Source organism: Spinacia oleracea, chromosome 2 (assembly GCF_020520425.1).
Source record: "Spinacia oleracea cultivar Varoflay chromosome 2, BTI_SOV_V1, whole genome shotgun sequence".
NCBI lineage: Eukaryota > Viridiplantae > Streptophyta > Magnoliopsida > Caryophyllales > Amaranthaceae > Spinacia > Spinacia oleracea.
In genome coordinates, this window is record NC_079488.1 from 93,242,521 (window position 1) to 93,256,226 (window position 13,706).

The window sequence follows — 13,706 nt, forward strand, 5'->3', positions numbered from 1 at the left end:
GCTTATCTTCGGGAAGTTCTCCCCTTTCTTTGTATGCAACTACTGCGTCCATCCAGCTGGGTTCGGTACGTAAACTGCATACTGTGGTGGGTAGCAAGTCAATGCTTCTCTCTTGGTGAACTTCCACGTGGACCGACCTGTTTAGGTCGATGAGTGTTGAGCTTGCGAGTTTTGACAGTGCGTCTGCTTGCGTGTTTTGTCCTCGGGGGATGAGGATGACTTCAAAGGATCTTAACTTTGACGTTAATGATTTAATTTTTGCTAAGTAAGCTGTCATGCTGGGCCATTTGGCCTCATACTCCCCTCGGATCTGGTTGGCTACAAGCTGGGAATCAGTTTTGAGGCAAACATGCTCGGCCTCCAGGGATAAGCAAAGCTCTATCCCTGCGATTGCGGCCTCATATTCGGCCTCGTTGTTAGTTGCTTTGAAGCCGAACTTCAATGCATACTCTATGCTTTTCCCCGTCGGGGGGATTAGTACAACTCCTGCTCCTGAGCCGTTTATTGTGGAAGATCCGTCAGTGAAGACCTCCCAAGTGCTTTTCGTATCATCCAGCATTTCCTGGTATGAGCACTCGGCCAAGAAGTCTGCCAACGCTTGTGCTTTGATTGCTGTCCTCGGCTGATATTTGATGCCGAACTCTGATAGTTCGAAGGCCCAGGCAGCCAATCTTCCTGACCTCTCTATTTTGTCGAGTACTTTCTCGAGCGGTTGGTCAGTTAGTACTGTGATCTGGTGGGAGTCGAAGTATGGCCTCAGTTTTCGCGCAGCTACCACTACTGCATATGCGACTTTCTCGATGAGCGGGTACCGAGTTTCGGCCCCTGTGAGTGTTCGGCTGGTGAAGTAGATTGGCTGTTGCTTCTTCTCTTCTTCCCGAAGAAGCACTGCGCTGACGGTTCCAGGGCTGACTGCGACATATAGGTACAGGGTTTCCCCTTCCTTTGGTCTGGCCAGTGTCGGCAGTTGAGCTAGGTGGGCTCTGAGTTGCTGAAAAGCTTCTTTTTGCTCCTGTTCCCATATTAGTTTGGGATCCACCTTCCTCGGGACCCCCTTTTTCTTGACTGGTTCTGCTTCTCCCCCGGGGAGGTTCTTTGGTTTCAGTGCTTTGAAGAAGGGGGCTCCCTTGTCCGAGGCTTTTGATATGAACCTTGTTAGTGCGGCTAACCTGCCGGTTAGCCTCTGCACATCTCTCTTGGTCTTCGGCTCGGGTAAATCCAATGCCGCTTGGACTTTGTCTGGGTTCGCATCAATTCCTCTTTCGCTCACCATGAATCCGAGGAACTTCCCTGACTTCACCCCGAAGACGCATTTTTTTGGGTTCAGCTTCATGCTGTACTTCCTCAGATTTCCGAAGGTCTCTGCCAAGTCTTTGACATGGTCTTCCTCCTTGATGCTTTTTACGATGGAGTCATCCACATAGACCTCCACATTCCTCCCTTTCTGGTCGGCGAAGACATGATCAACTAGCCTCTGGTAGGTGGCTCCGGCATTTTTCAAGCCGAAAGGCATCATTTTGTAGTTGAACACTCCTGCGCTTGTGATGAATGATGTCTTTGCCCTGTCGTCGGGGTGCATGAATACTTGGTGGTAGCCTGAACAGGCATCCATGAAGCTGAGCAGTGCATGGCCGCTGGTAGAGTCAACCAATTGATCTATCCTTGGCAGGGGATAGCAGTCTTTGGGGCAGGCTCGGTTCAGATCTGTGAAATCCACGCACATTCGCCAGGAGCCGTTCGCTTTTTTGACCATCACCACGTTGGCCAGCCATTTCGGATACATGCATGGTTCGATGAATCCGGCCTCCTGTAACTTTTTCACCTCCTCGGCGATGACTTTGTTTTTCTCCGAGGAGTAGTTCCTCTTTTTTTGCTTGACTGGCCGAGCTTCAGCGTTGACGTCCAGCTTGTGACAAATCAGCTTCGGATTTATCCCTGGCATATCTGCTGCTGACCATGCAAAGATGTCTTTGTGATCCCTGAGTAGTCGGATCAAATCGATTCGGAGCCCCGAGCTTAGGCCCTTGCCTATTCGGACGCTCCTGTCTGAATTATCTTCGAGGAAGATATCCTCCATTTCTTGATCTGGTTCAGGAGATAGGGTTTCGGGGTGGGCATCAACTTCTGCGGGAGATAGGCTGCTCGTGCTTGCTCTTCTCCTTTTTGCCTCGCTTTCCTCTCCTGTAGCTCCTTTTTCTTCCTCGGGGCCGTCCCCTAGCTTGGGCTTTCGGACAGCAGTGTGGCAGTGTAACACCCCGACAATTCTCTCTTTTCTAAAATAATCTTTTAATATAAAACGTAGAGAATTATCAAGGCATTATCGCCCGTGTGAAAACATTACGGCTTATTCAGAATTTTGCAGCGGAAAACATAAAACTAACTTTTAGGTTCATAAATAATTGATTACATATTAAGTCCAAAACCAATTAACGGAAATAAAGAAATACGAATAGTACGACAACTTTCAAATATAAGTTAACAAATTAAATCACTTAATTAAACAAATAGAACTATAAGCTCTCTAATCCCGATCCCAATAATGCATCATCTTCAAACCTGTAGATGGGCAACGCTTATTGATCCTTAGAGACTGCTCACCAAAGATGGGTCATCACAGGATCAATAGGCATAGCCATGATCAACACACACAAACAAAGCACGTAATCAGCAAAGCTGAGTACTACATACTAAAGCAATAATAATCCTAACATGATACTATTAAACATAATTAAGGGCAGACAAAGCATGATAACCTGACGACCATACTTAACTAGACTAAGCTAGACTGGACTAGACTTTTATAACAATAATATTAATTTAATTGAAATAGGCAATGGACCGAGTTTTCTAGCTAGGCGAGGTACGGGCGCGACTCCGTAACCTCAGTGACCTGCGATATCGAGGAACGTTTGACTGAAAATAGGACGCGGTGATCAATCCGGTCCGAATGAAAGGCCATGGGCTACCACCATCAACCCCAACTCCTGTTTGTCCGTCACTTTAGACGTGCACAGTCTAAAGCTATTGCTACTCAGTTTCACTTTACGTGATTTACAAATTGACACCCTGTTATGACTCAACAATCACATAAGGCATGCAACTCACATTTATTTATAACTGTTTTTATCTTGGAATTGAGTAAGTGATCACAAAGGCATCAAACAAGACTCATTCCAATTAACTCTAATCTTTTCTTTAATACTGATCAACCCCTGAATATGGGTATAAGGTTTCAACTTACTAAATGAGGTCCTCCGCCCTCATAAAGTAGTGAAAAGCTAAAAAGGGAACAACAATTAACTGATCTGAATTATATACTAAATAATCTAGTGTTCCCAATAAAACATGTTTGCATCAATCTTCCATACTAACATGTTATAATCCTCAAAATGCAATAAAGGTTTAATATGTTCATCCAACAGTATCGAACATGCAATTTCAACCTAACTAAGTTCATCCACAACATTAACATAACCAAGTTCATCAATAATTCAACATGAGCACACATTCCAAGCACACAGGTATGTACGTACCTTGCATAAACAACTAATAGGCCACTTTAACACTTTCAAAAGTCGCCTAAAGAGAATTCTCCGCCTAAAACAACCAACAAGGATTCCCAATCAATTTCTAATCATTCACAACTATAATAAAGCATTCTAAATACATGCTAAACATATTTAGAACCTTCCCCAATATCCAAACTTGAATATTTGATTTCCTAACATCATAATTATTAAATTACTGATTGAAATTCGTTGAAAACTCTTCGCAAACATCATATTTTAAATTTTCAGCAATATGAAATCGTTTAAAGCTTTCCCAAAACCAAATTATCATGCTTAGAACATAAAACTAATAACTTTAATAATTCAAACCATTCTATCATGATTTTAAAACTATTAAAACCTTAAAAATTCATGTTTTAATAATTAAAATCCTTATTTTAATTCAATTATATAATCTGAAATTAAAATTATTAATTGTGAAAAACATAAAATCTAAAATTCATCATTAACCCATAAAAACTATAACTTAATTCAAGGAAAACATGAATTATATTAATAAAACGTAATTAAAACATTAATTAGTTTAGGGTTTAAGAATTAACCAAATCAAGAGGGAGAGAGGAGGGAAGCTGGCCGACGGCGGGCTGCACGGCGGCGGTGTAGGTGGTCGCCAAGGTTGGGCGACGCTTGCTGATGGTGGTGGTTGTAGGAGTCACGTCGAGGTGGTTGTGCAAGCAAGAAACCAGAACAATGCAGAGAGGGGTTGCGATTTCGTGCGTGACAGGGAAAGGAAAGAGGAGGTGGCCGACGGAGGTGCGGCAGAGATAAGGTGGTCGCAGGACCAGGCGGCGCGGCTGGCGGCAGCAGGCGGCCGTGAGGTCGTGGCTGTTGTGAGCAAACAGAAATCGATCAAGAAGTAAGAAGGAGAGAAAACAAGAAAGCAAGAACAAGAGAAGGAGAAGGGAGGAGGGATTGGCTTACTGGTTGCGCGGGCGGACGGCGGTGGTCGCCGGCGAGGGTTCAGGGCAGCTGGTGCGGCGGCTGGAGAAGGAGGGGTGAGAGGGTTTGTGAGTTTGTGTGTTTTGTGAGTTTCACGTGAAAGGAGAGAGCAAAAGTACGTGAGACTTCATGAGGGTTTGAGAGGAGAGAGAAAACAATAGTGAGTAAACTTTTGGGGTTAGTTGGGGCTTAGATATTTTATGGGCTAGGAATCTAATTAGGCTAGGATTAGTATTTAGTTTTAGAATGTGAATCCAAAATCGTTTAGGATCGTTTTCTAAATTCAATCGATCGTGTTTTCGTAATTCGAATTCGTTTTAACTTAAAATTCTAAAATCCTTTTCAATTTCGTAAATCGTTGAAAATATTAAAATGTAATAAATAAGTATACGTGAATTATATATTTATTACTCAAAATTCCTAAATTCTAATTAAATATAAATAATATACGTTAAAATATATTAATAAAATTTATAAATTTACGGGAGATTACAATCTACCCCTCTTAAAAGAAGTTTCGTCCCGAAACTTGACACGAAATTTACCACATTTTCCCCAAAAGCTTTTAACTTATTCTTACTAAAGAAGTACTTGTGCCACCTATGTGCACTCTTTTGCCAACTCAAAGCTGCTTGTGTTACTCATGAACACATTTTTCTTATGCGGAGAATCTATTTACTTGCATCAACATGTATAATTTGCTAAAATAAGCAAAAAAATGCATAAAAATACCATAAAAATAGGTTAAAAGCGCGAATTTATATCGCATTCTACCCCTCTTAAAGAAAACGAGTTACGCCCTCGTAACTCATCTCAGGGAATAACTTTGGATATTTCTCCTCAACGAATTATTTCCTCAATACAATATTCTCACTAACCTCATTCCAACAAGTAAGACTTCTACAATTCTTTCCATACAATGCCTCAACATGTTCCATCTTAAAGCTCGCATAGTAACTATTGTTGCAAGAAATTCAATCGATTCTAGGTGGTTTTCCCAATTACCCTTAAAGTCAATAACACAGGTTTTCAACATATATTTCATTAGTAATCTCAATCTGTCTATCGGTTGCAGGGTGGGAAGCAATATTCATTTTCAATGTTGTCCCCAAGATTCAACTGGACCTTATTGCCAAAATTTCAGACTTTTGTTCTCGGTAAGGATCTTACATGTTGCCCTATAAAGGTAATGTCTCCAAATATTCGTAGATAACACCATAACAGTTATCTCTAAGTCATGGGTTTGGTAATTAGCCTTATAAGGTTTCAATTGACGCGACAACAACTAAATCTAGAAAGCTTCCTCACATTTCTCACTTCACTTGAAATTCGATTCCTTTTTCATCAAGTTGGTCATTGGTTTTGCTTACTTCGAAAAGTGTTTCACAACTCCTATAATGGTCATCTAGGCTTAGAAAACTTCAAGTATCGGACACGTTCTTTGGAGTAGGTCGCTCACTCACAGCTTGAATCTTAGCAGGATCTACAGAAATTCCTTCTGTTCAACTTTTCCTTGTTACCGAACCTCATTACGCTTTTCATGGGTGTATAACTTTTGGGCTTTTCTCTTAGCTCTTGCGCCAATTCATGTATTTCTTTACATCTTTTCCAGACAACAATGATTTCTAACGATCCTGGACCACTCAAACCGTCTCTTAGATTTATTCCCTTACGTAACATAGTTCTCAATCAAGTTAGTCCTTCACTTTTCCGTTGGTGTCACTTATACACATATGACTTCAAGATTTGTATACTTCATCTAATAAAACTAGATTCTTCCTAAGCGTCTCCAAGTAATCCTCAAGTGTTTGTCATGCTCTTTCTCATTCCTTGCATAAATAGGGATATCATCAATAACATCATAACAAACTTAATTCGGAATTCGTAGAAAATCTCATCCATCAAATCCATAATTATGGCATGTGCATTGGTTAACCCAAACGACATTACTCTAAACCCATAATGACAATAACGAGTCCTAATGAGGTCTTATAGGCCCTTATCAGCTATCCTCAATTGGTGATACTTCAAACACAATCAGTCTTCAAGAACACACTCGCCCAATTCAATTGACCCAATATGTCATCTATCCTAGGCAAAGGATACTTGTTCTTGATGGTTACATTGCTTAGCTCCCTAAAATCGATACACAATCTCACACTCTCATCTTTCTTCTTAATAAACAACGCCAGAGCTCCCCGTGGTGATGCATTAGGCCTAATATAACCCTCATCGAACAATTCTTGAAACTATGTCTTCAATTCACTCATTCCAAGAGGTGTCTATCAAGTGCTCTGGATATAGGTGTCGGTCCGGGATTCGACTCTATTGTGAACTCAAGGGCTCTAGCTGGTGACGTACTGGCAATTTCACTCGGAAACACATCAAAGAATTCATTCACCATGGGAACGTCCTCGATCTTGACTCCAATTTCTTTACTCCCATCTAGCACCCTACAGAAAAATAGTTCACGCTCCCTATTCATCAATTTCCTCACTCGCATTACAGAAATAACCAAAGGTTCTTGGACTACCCAAAACATCTATACGAGGTCAATCTTCCAATATGGTTCCTTACATTTACTTTCTGAATTTCACAGTACGTCTATCTTAGACTTGTACAAACTTAGTCAATTCCATCCTAAGGTTTATGAATTCTTGTGCCTTTTGCTTTCTCATAAAAGGGGTTTCCTTAAGGCAGTAAAAAAAACGAATCCCAATTGAATCTCTCAACAGCGCTAAGTCTAACCCCATTTTCTCTCCACCATAAATCAGCTTCATCTTCCAAGTACAGTACAACTTGACCCACTCTCATGTTCTCAAGACAGTTCAAATCCCCAAACAGTTTCTCGAACTCTCTAACCTAGTTCTCTAAAAAGTAAGATCAGTTTCCCCCTTAAAGTATGGTGACTTAACTTTGGCTAGTCTTTTTAAACATGTCCCCAGCAGAATCGGGACGCTCAATTCTCTCTTGGATCATCTTTTCCGTCAAGAGGCGAATAGCGACAACTAAGTCATTATTGCTTGACATTCTAGTGTGCGACCTAAAATTAATTACTCTACGATCCATAACTCATATTTCCCCTCTACGAAAGAAATTTAGATTTGATCATAGAGATCGCATCAACAAACACTTATTCAAGAATGTACACCAATAATAGAGCAATCATCGTCACTCATTCAAGAAAATATCCCCATCAAGGACATACAATTTGAAAACCAATGAATGGAAGTTCAATCACAACAAATAAGTAATAATATTCCCATTCGGGTGCCCAAAATAAACTCATGATCATTTGGATTATCTATAATCTAGCTTTATTCCTCGAAACAAAATGTTGATAACACTTCCTAAATCGTAACATCGAGTTTGTCCTAAAATAAAGTAAAGGTTCTATGATATAAATTTAAACTACTGTTGGCGAATTATGGAATTCCCAAATTGGAAAAAAAATACTTTAACTTCTATTGCTGACTCTATAAAGGTTTATTATATCCTTGAAAATAATAAAGAACATTTCAAACTTCAATAAACTTTAACCTTAAACTGTTGTAGCTTTGCTACTTATTCTTTAAAACATAAAAGAGCTAATTAACTATTAATGACTTCAAAATATTTGTGGCCTCTTGCCTATCCATTGCTCCTGAAACTTGCGGAGTGAAATTTAGATCTCAAAATCATCAAACTCTTCTTCAGGGTCTTCATCGGGGTCTTCCTCAGGGTTTGCATCTTCACCCATGTCTTCATCTTGATTAGGCTCACTTGCCATCTCCTGTTCACTTTCGAGCTCTGCATCCGAATCACTAGAGATCTCAATGGTTGGCTCATGAGCCGCTGAGTTAGGATACTCTGCCTCAACACCTACATTCTCATTCTCCACAGCTACATCATTTTCCTCTAGGTCATTATTTACACTAATTCCCATAGGTTCTTCTGTAACTGAATCCCCAACATGACTCCCTACGATTTTACCGTCTCTAAACCCACTTTCTGCCGCTTCAATAACGGTGGTCAGAATTTCTGAATCATATTTCCATCTACCATCCCAAGTTCCATACTTAGCCAAGTTTGGAGTTCCATTATCAGAATGCATGTCTTTAAACTTTTCCTTGAGTTCTAGGTATGGAAATTTGTTAGGTAAGCAATTAATGATAGTGGCTGCTATGATATCCTTTCTCATTAAGATAGGTTGCCCTTGAACCTTAGCATAATATTCACATCCAAACACAATTTTCTTCACATAAATATCTGGGGTTTCTATATCAAGTTTCTCGAAGGATCCTATATTGGTATACTTGGAAAGAAACATTTTATCCCTGAAATACACAATTCAAGGTCTCACTAACGATTTTCCAGCCAAAACATAAACAAGGTTCAGTAATCGATAAGTTTGGTGGAATCAAACAATTCTTTATGCACTTGTAAATGTAACACTTAAACAATTAGCACATGCACATACATAACAATCAATTTCTTATCATTGACTAGCTACTAATGCACATATAATTCTATCTTATATGCCCTTCTTATACTACCCATCTCTCATAAACTAAAGCATTAGAATCATTTATATAACGAAATAAAAGGACGAAAATATAATAAAATTATAACGTAGAGTAATAACATAAATAAAAATATAACATAAGTAAAATGAAATAAGTTAAGAAAATGCGTAGCGAATAAATTCGAGAATAAAGTTATTAATTCGAAAAGATTTATATTTCCTAATTAACGAATTCTAACTCTTGAAACAACTTAAAAAAAAATTGAACTCCTTTTTAAAAAAAAATGTATTCATATGATTTTTATTTATTTGTTTGAATAATGAATAATAAAAAAAAAAAATGTCCAAAGTATCACTTTAACTTGGAAAAATAATTTGATTTCGAACGTAAATAAGGAATATCGTATACTTTCAAACAAGGTAAAATGAAATCGGCCCCCCAAAAAAAGTACCAATTTTTGAACACTATAATACGTAGAATCTCGATTTTTAAGAATTTTATTTTAAATAACTAGATAGTTAGGCGCCTAAATTTTTTTTAAAGTAAAACCTTAGCTCTGATACCACTTTGTAACACCCCGACAATTCTCTCTTTTCTAAAATAATCTTTTAATATAAAACGTAGAGAATTATCAAGGCATTATCGCCCGTGTGAAAACATTACGGCTTATTCAGAATTTTGCAGCGGAAAACATAAAACTAACTTTTAGGTTCATAAATAATTGATTACATATTAAGTCCAAAACCAATTAACGGAAATAAAGAAATACGAATAGTACGACAACTTTCAAATATAAGTTAACAAATTAAATCACTTAATTAAACAAATAGAACTATAAGCTCTCTAATCCCGATCCCAATAATGCATCATCTTCAAACCTGTAGATGGGCAACGCTTATTGATCCTTAGAGACTGCTCACCAAAGATGGGTCATCACAGGATCAATAGGCATAGCCTTGATCAACACACACAAACAAAGCACGTAATCAGCAAAGCTGAGTACTACATACTAAAGCAATAATAATCCTAACATGATACTATTAAACATAATTAAGGGCAGACAAAGCATGATAACCTGACGACCATACTTAACTAGACTAAGCTAGACTGGACTAGACTTTTATAACAATAATATTAATTTAATTGAAATAGGCAATGGACCGAGTTTTCTAGCTAGGCGAGGTACGGGCGCGACTCCGTAACCTCAGTGACCTGCGATATCGAGGAACGTTTGACTGAAAATAGGACGCGGTGATCAATCCGGTCCGAATGAAAGGCCATGGGCTACCACCATGAACCCCAACTCCTGTTTGTCCGTCACTTTAGACGTGCACAGTCTAAAGCTATTGCTACTCAGTTTCACTTTACGTGATTTACAAATTGACACCCTGTTATGACTCAACAATCACATAAGGCATGCAACTCACATTTATTTATAACTGTTTTTATCTTGGAATTGAGTAAGTGATCACAAAGGCATCAAACAAGACTCATTCCAATTAACTCTAATCTTTTCTTTAATACTGATCAACCCCTGAATATGGGTATAAGGTTTCAACTTACTAAATGAGGTCCTCCGCCCTCATAAAGTAGTGAAAAGCTAAAAAGGGAACAACAATTAACTGATCTGAATTATATACTAAATAATCTAGTGTTCCCAATAAAACATGTTTGCATCAATCTTCCATACTAACATGTTATAATCCTCAAAATGCAATAAAGGTTTAATATGTTCATCCAACAGTATCGAACATGCAATTTCAACCTGACTAAGTTCATCCACAACATTAACATAACCAAGTTCATCAATAATTCAACATGGTTTCAACAATTAGCACACATTCCAAGCACACAGGTATGTACGTACCTTGCATAAACAACTAATAGGCCACTTTAACACTTTCAAAAGTCGCCTAAAGAGAATTCTCCGCCTAAAACAACCAACAAGGATTCCCAATCAATTTCTAATCATTCACAACTATAATAAAGCATTCTAAATACATGCTAAACATATTTAGAACCTTCCCCAATATCCAAACTTGAATATTTGATTTCCTAACATCATAATTATTAAATTACTGATTGAAATTCGTTGAAAACTCTTCGCAAACATCATACTTTAAATTTTCAGCAATATGAAATCGTTTAAAGCTTTCCCAAAACCAAATTATCATGCTTAGAACATAAAACTAATAACTTTAATAATTCAAACCATTCTATCATGATTTTAAAACTATTAAAACCTTAAAAATTCATGTTTTAATAATTAAAATCCTTATTTTAATTCAATTATATAATCTGAAATTAAAATTATTAATTGTGAAAAACATAAAATCTAAAATTCATCATTAACCCATAAAAACTATAACTTAATTCAAGGAAAACATGAATTATATTAATAAAACGTAATTAAAACATTAATTAGTTTAGGGTTTAATAATTAACCAAATCAAGAGGGAGAGAGGAGGGAAGCTGGCCGACGGCGGGCTGCACGGCGGCGGTGTAGGTGGTCGCCAAGGTTGGGCGACGCTTGCTGATGGTGGTGGTTGTAGGAGTCACGTCGAGGTGGTTGTGCAAGCAAGAAACCAGAACAATGCAGAGAGGGGTTGCGATTTCGTGCGTGACAGGGAAAGGAAAGAGGAGGTGGCCGACGGAGGTGCGGCAGAGATAAGGTGGTCGCAGGACCAGGCGGCGCGGCTGGCGGCAGCAGGCGGCCGTGAGGTCGTGGCTGTTGTGAGCAAACAGAAATCGATCAAGAAGTAAGAAGGAGAGAAAACAAGAAAGCAAGAACAAGAGAAGGAGAAGGGAGGAGGGATTGGCTTACTGGTTGCGCGGGCGGACGGCGGTGGTCGCCGGCGAGGGTTCAGGGCAGCTGGTGCGGCGGCTGGAGAAGGAGGGGTGAGAGGGTTTGTGAGTTTGTGTGTTTTGTGAGTTTCACGTGAAAGGAGAGAGCAAAAGTACGTGAGACTTCATGAGGGTTTGAGAGGAGAGAGAAAACAATAGTGAGTAAACTTTTGGGGTTAGTTGGGGCTTAGATATTTTATGGGCTAGGAATCTAATTAGGCTAGGATTAGTATTTAGTTTTAGAATGTGAATCCAAAATCGTTTAGGATCGTTTTCTAAATTCAATCGATCGTGTTTTCGTAATTCGAATTCGTTTTAACTTAAAATTCTAAAATCCTTTTCAATTTCGTAAATCGTTGAAAATATTAAAATGTAATAAATAAGTATACGTGAATTATATATTTATTACTCAAAATTCCTAAATTCTAATTAAATATAAATAATATACGTTAAAATATATTAATAAAATTTATAAATTTACGGGAGATTACAATCTACCCCTCTTAAAAGAAGTTTCGTCCCGAAACTTGACACGAAATTTACCACATTTTCCCCAAAAGCTTTTAACTTATTCTTACTAAAGAAGTACTTGTGCCACCTATGTGCACTCTTTTGCCAACTCAAAGCTGCTTGTGTTACTCATGAACACATTTTTCTTATGCGGAGAATCTATTTACTTGCATCAACATGTATAATTTGCTAAAATAAGCAAAAAAATGCATAAAAATACCATAAAAATAGGTTAAAAGCGCGAATTTATATCGCATTCTACCCCTCTTAAAGAAAACGAGTTACGCCCTCGTAACTCATCTCAGGGAATAACTTTGGATATTTCTCCTCAACGAATTATTTCCTCAATACAATATTCTCACTAACCTCATTCCAACAAGTAAGACTTCTACAATTCTTTCCATACAATGCCTCAACATGTTCCATCTTAAAGCTCGCATAGTAACTATTGTTGCAAGAAATTCAATCGATTCTAGGTGGTTTTCCCAATTACCCTTAAAAGTCAATAACACAGGTTTTCAACATATATTTCATTAGTAATCTCAATCTGTCTATCGGTTGCAGGGTGGGAAGCAATATTCATTTTCAATGTTGTCCCCAAGATTCAACTGGACCTTATTGCCAAAATTTCAGACTTTTGTTCTCGGTAAGGATCTTACATGTTGCCCTATAAAGGTAATGTCTCCAAATATTCGTAGATAACACCATAACAGTTATCTCTAAGTCATGGGTTTGGTAATTAGCCTTATAAGGTTTCAATTGACGCGACAACAACTAAATCTAGAAAGCTTCCTCACATTTCTCACTTCACTTGAAATTCGATTCCTTTTTCATCAAGTTGGTCATTGGTTTTGCTTACTTCGAAAAGTGTTTCACAACTCCTATAATGGTCATCTAGGCTTAGAAAACTTCAAGTATCGGACACGTTCTTTGGAGTAGGTCGCTCACTCACAGCTTGAATCTTAGCAGGATCTACAGAAATTCCTTCTGTTCAACTTTTCCTTGTTACCGAACCTCATTACGCTTTTCATGGGTGTATAACTTTTGGGCTTTTCTCTTAGCTCTTGCGCCAATTCATGTATTTCTTTACATCTTTTCCAGACAACAATGATTTCTAACGATCCTGGACCACTCAAACCGTCTCTTAGATTTATTCCCTTACGTAACATAGTTCTCAATCAAGTTAGTCCTTCACTTTTCCGTTGGTGTCACTTATACACATATGACTTCAAGATTTGTATACTTCATCTAATAAAACTAGATTCTTCCTAAGCGTCTCCAAGTAATCCTCAAGTGTTTGTCATGCTCTTTCTCATTCCTTGCATAAATAGGGATATCA

At 38.3% G+C, this 13,706-nt stretch overlaps 2 long non-coding RNA genes across 2 annotated transcripts; both read right to left on the bottom strand.

The window, feature by feature from the left end:
* Window positions 1-2,363: 2,363 nt before the first annotated feature.
* Window positions 2,364-3,606, bottom strand: LOC130468013 (uncharacterized). The gene is made up of 2 exons (XR_008928290.1): window positions 3,534-3,606; window positions 2,364-2,590 (listed from the first exon to the last, which is right to left on the bottom strand). It is a non-coding gene; the product is annotated as an uncharacterized lncRNA (long non-coding RNA).
* Window positions 3,607-9,698: 6,092 nt separating this feature from the next.
* On the bottom strand, window positions 9,699-11,380 carry LOC130468012 (uncharacterized). Its single transcript, XR_008928289.1, has 2 exons — window positions 10,881-11,380; window positions 9,699-9,925 (listed from the first exon to the last, which is right to left on the bottom strand). It is a non-coding gene; the product is annotated as an uncharacterized lncRNA (long non-coding RNA).
* Between the last annotated feature and the right edge of the window lie 2,326 nt (window positions 11,381-13,706).